Source organism: Mesocricetus auratus, unplaced genomic scaffold, assembly GCF_017639785.1.
Source record: "Mesocricetus auratus isolate SY011 unplaced genomic scaffold, BCM_Maur_2.0 Super-Scaffold_100013, whole genome shotgun sequence".
NCBI lineage: Eukaryota > Metazoa > Chordata > Mammalia > Rodentia > Cricetidae > Mesocricetus > Mesocricetus auratus.
In genome coordinates, this window is record NW_024429196.1 from 30,544,085 (window position 1) to 30,553,785 (window position 9,701).

Genomic DNA, 9,701 nt, shown 5'->3' on the forward strand with positions numbered 1-9,701 from the left:
AACATAATTAACAAAGGTTTTGCCTCCAGCTATTATAAGAAAAGGCACTAGAAAATTCTCTTTTAGTACTTATAATTGGAGAATAGTTTATTTATTATTTATTTAATCTTCATAGAAATTCAGAAAATTATAAGATACATTAAGTTTATTTTTCCAAGTGAAAGCCTCATTAATAAGGAAGGAAATGACCAAATTGACTTTGAAGTCTCCTTCTGTGCATTGCTACTTATATAACTTAGTGTCCACTGCCTAATATTTCCATTTATTAATTAGTAAAATATAAAATCTATTCATTTCAAGTTATTGTTAATATCAAATAGCATGAGGGAAAATACTAGATATCATATTTAGATTGTGACAATAGATACTTAAGAAGCTCTTATTCCGTGCTCGCTTCGGCAGCCCATATACTAAAACTAGTACGATACAGAGAAGATCAGCATGGCCCTTGTGCAAGGATGACACGCAAATTCGAGAAGCGTTCCATATTTTATCTATAGGGTTTTTGGGTAGTAGATCAGTATTTATCCCTGGCACACAAATGGACTTTGGGTACTTATCCCACAATGAGAGATGCTTTCTAAATTTGGACAATTTGGGGAGGGCTTGGGCCCTTCCAGGAATGAAATGACATACTCTAGATATCACCCATGCGGGGCCTACCCTCCTTAGGAAATGGAGTGGGGATTGGGTGAGGGGCTGGGAGGGCTGGTTGGGGGAGTGGGTGTGGAGGGGAGGGAGAGGGAGCTGGGACTAACATGGGAAGCAAGCTTGTTCCTAATTTAACTATATAATAAAAAGTGTAATAAAAATGTTCTTATTCCATGCTATCTTATATTTTCCCTATATAGAATATACATTATAAACATTTTATTGAAGAAAAGGTCATACAATATATTCAGCTCATGGTAACTGCATCCTATTTTCTAATGTCAACCATACATTCCATAATATATTTTATCTACTATAAAGAAATGTCAAGTGCAATATTGTATGAATAGTGTATTCTGTTCTGTTTCATCATAATAAAAGGCTCACAAACTGTGGATTTGAAATCTCATACTGAAATGCATGTACAATGAATTCAAAGATACATAGAAAAATCTATTGTGAAAATTAACTATCAGCATTATTTTGGTTAAAGTGTTTTTTGGAAGAGAAGAGAATAGACTACTTTTCTTTGCTTGGTATTCCAAGAGGATAAAGTACACTTTCACAATGATAGCTAGGGCAGATATTTCTGTCTACCATCAATGGAATCATGCTGATCACTGCCCAAAATGCAGCTTTGTCATTGTCAACAAAGGAGTTTGCTTTTTTCACAATATCTCAGAGTGATGTGCTGTTTCTTAGCTAAACTGAGGATGGAACATTTTAATATTTATTTTTGTCTCTGATTCTGATTAGTATAGAATAAAGAAATTATTTATCTGTCTGAAAAGTTACAACCATGGGATACTGGAAGAAAAGATGTAGTAGAGACCCCTAAGCATTCTCTATTCAGTAAAAACAATTAGAGAATGCCCCCACTGGGAAAAATAAAACAAAAAGCAAAGTCAGTAGAAGCAAACTTCTGTGAAGTTAGGAAACCAGTCAATGTAGTAATAGCTCAAGAGTACCTAGTTAGTTAAAAATATCTTAATCATGGTAAAAAAAAGTTTAATGGGTACTTTAGCATGCTTGCTTCCCTTCTTTCTCCTTCCCTATCTTTGATGTTGTCTTGGAATTAGTTCATCCTAGCATGAGAAAACCCAGCAGCATGGCAGGCACTGTAAGGGGGAAATGCCTCACAGCCCCTTATTGTAGATTTGTCATTTTTAAAAAATGTCTGGTATTTCCTAGAAGAATTATTGTGCACATTTGTGGCTTTATTTTTAACCCAGCTCAGTCCTTACTCAGGGAAAAAGTGCAAAAAACATTTGTTGAGGATAAATGGGTATGTGGAAAGTCACATGCTTACTTTTGCCTGTGTACATGCTCTGCAAAGACATGGGGAAGTCATATGTCCTGACTTCCTGATGACTACTATGCTCAGCTCAAGCAAAATATTAACCATCAGGCAGATTGTCACATGTCTGCCTGAGTCTTGAAAGGTGTACCTGAACACATAGGATTTGTGAGTAGAAGTTGGGAAACTTACTGCCTTCAGACAATAACAAAATCTTCTGAATCATTAATGGACCACCAGCTTAACCAAGCAGAAATTTTACTACCACATTTGGCAAGGAACAGAGACTTCTCAGAATTGGTACAGAAAAGCCATTAGCAGCCAACACTAACAATAGCAAGCATTGCCAAGAATAAGAAATAAGAGGAAGAGGCAGAATCTGAATTTCAGTGCTGATGCATTACATTCTTTTAAAATTCTGTTTCTCAAAACAAAAGTAAAGAATATGCACAGAAAATGAATGAGATGTGCAGACATACAAGACACTCATATATATTCAATAATGAAATTAAAAACTAAAATTAAAAGAGTAAGATTTCTTCCAAAAGCTACTGAAAGTCTTGCTTACCAGAAACACTAGTCAGCTCTCCCAGTAAAAGTGGCCAGGCTTTAGCTACAGCTTCTTATCTATAATAAGAAAGAACATTTGTAAAAATGATTATATATGTAAGTAATATGTAAACATGATTATATATGTAAGTAAAACATTTTTTATATTTTATTTTCCAGTTTAAATTTAGATAAGAAACGAGGTTGCTTCACAAGTCAGTTCCAGGTCCCTCTCCCATTCCCTCCCCCTCCTCCCGTGCCCCCCCCCCAACCCCCCCCGTTATCCCCTCATTCCCCCAGGGAGGGTGAGGCCCTCCATGGGGGTGTCCATAGTCTGTCATTTCATATAGGGCAGGGCCTAGACCCTCCCCCAAGAGTTCAGGGTGAGAGTGCACCTCACATTGTTCTATGGGAGTCCAAAGTCCATGTGTATACTTGGGATGGGTACTGATCTGCTGCCCAAGGCTCAATAGATGAATCAAATTTTATACTTATCTAGAGCATGCATGCATCAAGATGTCAGTTGAGAATAATGGCCCAAAAGATGGGAGAGGGAAGGAGTTTCACAGCAGCAAAGATTTGAAGTACTGTGTAAATTGTGTTATTGCTAATTCCCAGTAGATTGGTATAAATGGACAATATACTCCTCTAGCCTTAAGAAATACTTCCAGGAAAGTATTTGAAAAATGTAACAAGAGAATAAACAAGGGAGATAACATGGTATACTTAAAAAGTTTTCATTCCGAAAGATGACATCAAGGGAAACAAAGAGGATTATAAGAATCATAAGATGCAACAGCAAAACTCTAGGCCCTGCTCCAAACGATATGACAAACTTTGAAGATCCCCTCATGGAAGGCCTCACCCTCCCTGGGGAGCAAAAAGGAGATGGGATAGGGCATTAGTGGGCGGCAGGGGAGGAGGGGAGGGAATGGGAACTGGGATTGACATATAAAATAAGATTGTATCTAATTTAAATAAAAATAAGATTTAGCTTGCATGTTAGCAGTTGATAGCACTAAATACAACAAATTAACACTGTACTAAAAGAGAAATAGAAAAATTAGAGGAAAGGGTGCCCCTGTCATATATGCTGTCTGTAGGATACACATTTCAGCTGGAAATACAATGATCCAAAAGGAAAAGGAACTGATGCCCCAAACAGCATTATGTCTGGCAGAAGCGGGTACATATGTTGCTTTGAAAAACATGCTAAAGAGAAAAAACTTTACTAAAAAACATTATGTGAGAATTAAAAATGGTCACTATTTATCAAGAGCATACAACTAAAAATATGTCAGCTTAATAACAGAAGTCTAGTTAGGAAATCGAAGGAAAAATATAACTGAAGGCAGAATTTCTGTACTAATAATCATTGATTTTGAGATCAAGCTCAGCAACTGATGGCGCAAATAGAAGTTAAAGCAGAAAATAGAGGACAAAAAAGATGACATAAGCCAGTCTGAACTAGACACTATCTGGAGACTGAGCCACACGACAATGGAAGAATATGTTTTTAAAATGCATATAGGTGCCAGGCATTGGTGGTGCACATGTTTAATCTCAATACAAGGGAAGCAGAGACATGTGGATCTCTATGAGTTCAAGTTCATCCTGGTCTACAAAGAGAGTTCCAGGACAGCCTAACTGTCACGCTGAGAAAGTCTGTCCCTTGAAAAAGAAAAGAAAAAATACACACCAGATATTGCCCAGATTAGACCATAAAATAAGATGCAGAACAAAACATTTTCAAGTTAAACATAATGAAAACCTATAAGTCATAATTTTGATAACAGGAGGATCGAATTAAAAATAAGTAACATAATTGTGAAATTTTATCACATCTATAAAAACAACTACAAAACAGTTTCTTAGTAAGCACAGATCAAAGAAATCATTTAAAAATTACTAAGTAGAATAGAGGTTCTCAAAATGTGGGTTGTGATCCCTTTGGGGGTTGACTGACCCATTTACAGGGGTCACATATCAGATATCATGTATATAAGATATTTATATTACAATTCATGATGGTGCAAAATTAAAGTATGAAATAGCAACAAAATAATTCTGTGGTCGGGGATCACACAATGTGAGAAATTGCATTAAGGGGTCACAACATTAGAAGGTTGAGAACCACTTACTTAGAGGCAATGAATAAGAAACACCACAATATCAACCCTTGTGGTATGCAATCAAATGCCTTGTGGAATTTTACAACTACAAATGTCCTTATTCAAAATGGAAGATGACAAAAGGTTGTAGTTTAACATTTCATTTTAAGAAATTAAAAATATTAAGCTACAACAATAGGAAATCAAAGCAAATAATAAAGATTAAAATAGAACAAATAGAGTACAAAATAGTAGAGAAAAATAAGAAACTAAAAAATTAGTTTTTGATGATATTAATGAAAGCAGCAAATTTAAAGCTAAAGAGAAACTGAAACACAGGAAAGAATATGATCAAAATATATTGTATGAAGAGTTATTTTAAATTAAAAATAAAACTAAATTGACCCCAGTGAGTTAAATCATATTCACAGTTTTAGTTGCTAAGCAATACTGTGATGATATTCACATGTGAGGTGGGAAATAATATGAAATAAAAGTTGAGTAAGCATGGATGAGATTGGTGCATTGTAGAACAAACCCTTTTCTACCAAGTGATGACACAGGAGGAAACAGTAATCTCCTGCCCTTAATGGGGCTCTCACCATAACTCACCTAACCTGATATCCTGTTTGCAGATTTCCAAACTTCAGAAATATAAGAAGGGGTGTATGTACATGATCATGTGCATAAGTAAAACAGTCGTGCACATGAAGTGGCTGACTAAGAAATTCACACACACACACACACATACCAGAGAGAGAGAGAGAGAGAGAGAGAGAGAGAGAGAGAGAGAGAGAGAGAGAGAGAGAGAGAGAGAGAGAGAGAGAGAGAGACGGAGACAGAGACAGAGACAGAGAGAGTATAGGGCAATTGTAGAGACCTTACTGGGAGGAAAGAAAGGAACATTTATTAATTAAAAACAGTTTTAAAGAAAACCAGAGAGGCTTTCATTAGAAAAGTTATAGAATTTATAATTTAAAACTCCACAAAATGTCATATTTTAAATGTTTAATTGTTGAATTGTGTCTAGTATTTGGGAAATCAACATTATATCTTGTTGTAGAATAATTGTTTTAAGATGTGTTATATTTGTTTAGGCTCTTGAATGTTTAATTAATGATGCAAAGATGTGTTGCATTCTTTTACGTTGCATTTGTTTAACCCTGTAAACCTGTGCTACTTTGCCTGTCTAAAATACATGGTTGGTCTAGTAAAGAGCTGAGTGGCCAATAGAGAGGCAAGAGAAAAGTGGGTCAGGCAGAGAATAAATAGAAAAAGGAATTAGAAAAGGAGGAGGGCTTCAGACACCAGCCAACCAGCTATACAACAAGCCATGGAGTATGAAGTAATGAAAAGTGTACAGAAATAGAGAAAGAGAAAAGCCCAGAAGAAAAAGATAGATGGGATAATTTAAGTAAAGAAAAGCTGGTTCCAGCACTTGGGGAGCAGCGGCAGGCATATCTATGTGAATTCATGACCAGCTTGGTCTCCGAGAGCTAGTTCCAGGAGAGGTTTCAAAGCTACACAAGGGAACCCTGTCTTGAAAAACAAGCAAACAAACAAAAAACAAAGAAGAGAGAGAGAGAGAGAGAGAGAGAGAGAGAGAGACAGAGAGAGAGAGAGAGAGACAGACAGACAGACAGACAGACAGACAAAGACAGAGACAGAGACAGAGACAGAGGCATAGAGAGAGACAGAGAAACTGCTTTAAAAGAAGCTAAGCCAAGGCCAGGCATTCATGAGAAAAAATAAACCTCCATGTGTATTTAATTGGGTGCTGTTTGATGGGTCCCCAAAAAACAAAGAGCCAAAACAGCCAAAGAGCAAAAAACAAACCAGTTATAATATCTTCATGAACTTCTGGAAGAGAAGAAAGGACACATCTCCAACTTATTTGATGCAACCAATATATCATTAATACAAAAAATGTACCTCAAAAAAGAAAAATCTATACAGATCAGTGTTCCTTATGAAACAACTGTAGTCATACATACTATAGATTTATGCACTATGACTATTAGAATTACCTCAGAAATGCAGGGTTAGTTTACTATATCAATATGAGGCAATGTAACACACATTAATCTCATGTGACAAAATACACTGATTACAGATCAGCAGATCTCAAAGTAGACAAAATATAACATATTAAAGCACTCAGTAAGCTAGAATTATTTGACTTATTCAAACTCATATAATGTTCAAACAATATTCCTTGCAGTAGCAAGAAAACAGACATAGATTCTGGCTAACAATATACTTACTGTATCTTTTAAAGGAAGTTGTAGAAATGCTAATTAGAAAAGGAAGAGATATAAGCAACACCCATAAAACATTCTCTACTGTCGTTTGACAAGCTTTTATAGGTAGGAAATACCAAGGAAGTCATAAAAATGTCACAGAGATACAAGAGACAAGATCAATGGGCATAAACCAGTTATATTTGTGAACAATGAAAGGACATTTTTGAAATTGGAATTAAGTAAATATTTCCATTTGGTTTTCAAACAAATAAATTATTTTAAATATTCTTGACAAAAGAAGTACAATACTTATGCACTGTTACCATAAAATATTTTCTAAATAAACCATAAAGTGGTACTTAATATATACTGTGTGTTCACGAATAGAAGAATTGTCAGAAACATGCTCCATTATCCATATTGTGCTTCCTGGTCAGTTTAAGCCCGACTGATTTCCTAAAGGCTTTTATTGTAGACATTGAAAAGCTTATTCTAAAATACTGATGGAGAAGCAAGAAACCCAAAACAAAACTAATCTTGAAAAAGCAGAATAAAATTCCCTCTTAGTTTAAAACTTTCAAAGTTACAGTAACTAATAACATGTATAAATTGTATGAGAAAAAGAATAGAGATTAACACTAGGTTGGAGCAATAAATTTGATAATTGAGCCAAGTCAGTTTAATGGGAGAAAAAGCCCTTTCAACACATAGGATTGATAAAAAATAAATATTCACATGAAAAGTGTTAACAAATATTGTCTTCTATCTATCAATCATCTATCTATCTATCTATCTATCTATCTATCTATCTGTCTGTCTGTCTGTCTAATCTATCTGTCTCTAACTCCAGCATCTATTTATCTATCTGTCATCTCTATATCTCTATCTCTAGTTATCATCTATGCATCATATCTAATATATATCTATGATACAAAAGTTAACTCAAAATGCATGTATTAAAATGATAAAGCCTTTAGAAAATTCTTTAGCATGAAACAATTTTGCATAGATATAACATTGAAAGCATAAGCGGCTGTAGCAAAAAAATAAGTGGAACTTAACTAAAATGTTTGTTCAACAATGGGCCCTACCAAAATTGGATGAGATGGTGCCCAACTGTAATCCCAGGCATTGATAGACAGAGGCAAAAAGATTAATGTAAAGTTAAATGTAACCTTAACTCCACAGTAAGATCCTCTTTTTTTCTTATTTATTATTAAATTTAAATTTAAATTAGAAACAAAGTTGCTTCACAAGTCAGTTCCAGGTCCCTCCCTCTCCCTTTCCCTTCCCTCCTCCCGTGCCCTCCCTTCACTCCCCCAATATCCCCTCATTTCCCCAGGGAGGGTGACAGACAACAACAAAAAGGCATGCATGGTCAAGAAAGAGAATAGACAACTCACAATGAAAATATTTGGATGACATATGTGTGGCAACAAATTTTATATCATGCCTATAAAGAATACTTAAAATATATCACAATACAAATCAAATATAAAAATTAGCAGAAGATTTAAGTACACAGTCTTTACAATTTGTATCCCTTCCTCTCTTGTGTGTGTGTATGTGTGTGTGTGAGTGTGTGTGTGTGTGTGTTTGTACAGGTACTTCTAGAAGGTGTAAAAGGAAATTTGAAGCTTGAGTTACGGGTAGTTGTGAGCTGCTGGTGTGGGTATTGGGAATTGAGTTCTGGTCTTCTGGAAGAATCAAGACATTATTAATCAGAAAGTTATCCCTTCTTCCTCTTTAATACATACTTCTTAAAGAAGATATAAAACCAGACAATAAACACTTTAAAGGATGTTCAGCATCACTAATCATTGAGAAAATCTTATCAAACTCTCATTAAACCATCATTTATACTCATCCTGAACAAGAACAACACTAAATGACATGCTAACATAGAAGTGTATGTGTGTGGGGAAGCTAATGAATCATGAACACTAGCCATGAACTACAGGCAATAAGGGATATGGAGAGTAGAAGACACAGCCATATTCAGGAAAGAGTACACCAGATGGTAAGCCAATACCAAATTGTCTACCTTGAAAACACACATAGAAGTAATGTTGAACAGAATGGGCAGATTATATTTATATATTTAAAGACTATATATGTATATATGTGTATGTGTGTATGCATATACACTTATGTAGAAAAAAATAAAGAAAATTTTAAAGTGAGTGATGAAGAGAGTATAAGGAAGGGTTTAGATTAAGGAAAGTGAAAGGAGACTATATAATTTATAATCTCAAAAATTATAAAAAAGAAAGATATGCCAGAAGTATTCATGAGGACATGAAGAAATTGGAAACCTTTCATTTGACAGTGGCTAACAGCACAATCATATTTGTCAACTGTTTAAAAATTGAGTTGACATATGACAAAGAAATTCTGTTCTTTATTTATGTTGATTTTTAATTTAAATTAGAAACAAACTTGTTTTATATTTCAATCCCAGTTACCTCTCTCTCCCCTCCACCCTGCCCCCTCTGCCCCCTATCTCATCCCCTTTCTGCTCCTCAGGAAGGGTGAAGCCTTTCATGTCTGTCACATCATTTGGAGCAGGGCCTAGACCATCCCCTCTGTGTCTAGGCTGAGAGAGTATCCCAAAGTTCATTTGTATACTAGGGATAAATACTGGTCCACTCCCAGAGGCCTCATAAATTGCTCAGGCCTCTTAACTGACACCCACGTTCAGAGGGTCTGAATCAGTCCTATATTGGTTGTCCAGCTATCAGTCTGGGGTCCGTGTCTCACCCTTATTCAGGTCACCTGTTGTTTCTGTGGGTTTCTCCAGCCTAGACTTGAACCCTTTGCTCATCACTCCTCTTTCTCTGTATATGGATT

At 35.5% G+C, this 9,701-nt stretch overlaps 1 non-coding gene across 1 annotated transcript; it reads left to right on the forward strand.

Annotated features, from left to right (window-relative positions):
• The first annotated feature begins 386 nt into the window (after nucleotides 1-386).
• LOC121143831 lies at nucleotides 387-493 on the forward strand. Its single transcript, XR_005881147.1, has one exon. It is a non-coding gene; the product is annotated as a U6 spliceosomal RNA (small nuclear RNA).
• Nucleotides 494-9,701: the final 9,208 nt, after the last annotated feature.